The 1,041-nt window shown below is 65.2% G+C and overlaps 1 protein-coding gene across 3 annotated transcripts in view; it reads right to left on the reverse strand.

Annotated features, from left to right (window-relative positions):
- The window catches only part of CNOT2 (CCR4-NOT transcription complex subunit 2), an 81,808-nt gene extending 81,665 nt beyond the window's left edge, over window positions 1-143 (reverse strand). For 2 of the 3 annotated variants that reach the window (XM_027658728.1, XM_027658682.1), the window contains exon 1: window positions 42-139. The gene's annotated coding sequence lies outside the window, so the exon portion shown is untranslated. Of the gene's footprint in view, window positions 1-41 lie in introns of all 3 variants that reach the window. The other variant, XM_027658739.1, reaches the window with a different exon arrangement.
- Between the last annotated feature and the right edge of the window lie 898 nt (window positions 144-1,041).

The following is a 1,041-nucleotide window of genomic DNA, read 5'->3' on the forward strand; positions in this document are numbered from 1 at the left end:
CGGCGGCGGGGCCGGGGAGGGGCGGCCGGGGCCGGACTCACCGCATGAATTTTCTTGTCCCGCGGATCCAAGATGGCTGAGTATCCAGCACGGAGGATGCTGGGGGAGCAACCTTTACCCTCTGACCCGGCCGCCGCCGTGACCCCGCCGCCGCTCGGCCCGGCCGCCAGCGCCGAGGGGCGGGGGCAGCGCCGCCGCACTGCCCGGAACGGCCCGGCCCTCCGGAGAGGCTGAGGGGGACGGGGAGGAGAGGGAGGAGGAAGGAGGAAGGAGCAGCTCCCTCGGCTGCGCTCCCTCCGCCTCCCGCGGGAGACGCGGCCCTGCGCTGGGGGCCGGGCCCACAGGCCGTGGGTCCCGCCGCGCTCCGCGGCACCGCTGAGGCGCTGCCGGCCGGGGACGCGCCCGGCCCGGGTCCCGTTTCGTGAGGGGAGAGGGTGGCGCACAGGCCGGGGGTGCCGGGCCGAAGCGGGGCGTAGGGTGAGCGGAGTCCGGGCGGAGCAGGGCTCCCCGGTCCTCTCCTCGCCCCTGCGCCCTCGCGGGTGCCGGGAGCCTGTGCAGACCTACCCCGGGGGGACGCGCTCTCCTGGGAAGCGCCCCAGCTTCCAGAGGGGGTGTGCCATCCCCCGTGGCCCTGGCCTGTCCGCTGCCCGTGGGTTACAGAGAGCAGAAGGAAAGGCCTGGCTTCGCCGCTGGCCGTGTGTTATCCTGCGGGGGATCTAGGTCAGGAGCGACATCCCGAAGGGGTAAATTGTGCGAAAATTCATATTTTCTCTGCAGTGTGATAGCAGCGGAGAGGAAGGCCCTACTATCCACTTTGTGTGTTAGTAAAGTGAAAGAGCATTACCAAGATGATGCAACTGGGCGTTTGTTTTCAATTTATCGACCCTCAAAACGTGAATGTTACAGCAATGGCTCAAGTACAGCAAGTACAAGTGATGCACAAAACACTCATAATGCAAATAATCCTCTTGAATTCAATGAGACTGTCAATGGTACAAAAGCTAAGCCTTGCACAAGTGTTTACAGGATCAAGGCCAACAT

Source organism: Corapipo altera, unplaced genomic scaffold (genome assembly GCF_003945725.1).
Source record: "Corapipo altera isolate COAL_440 unplaced genomic scaffold, ASM394572v1 1, whole genome shotgun sequence".
Taxonomy (NCBI): Eukaryota; Metazoa; Chordata; class Aves; order Passeriformes; family Pipridae; genus Corapipo; species Corapipo altera.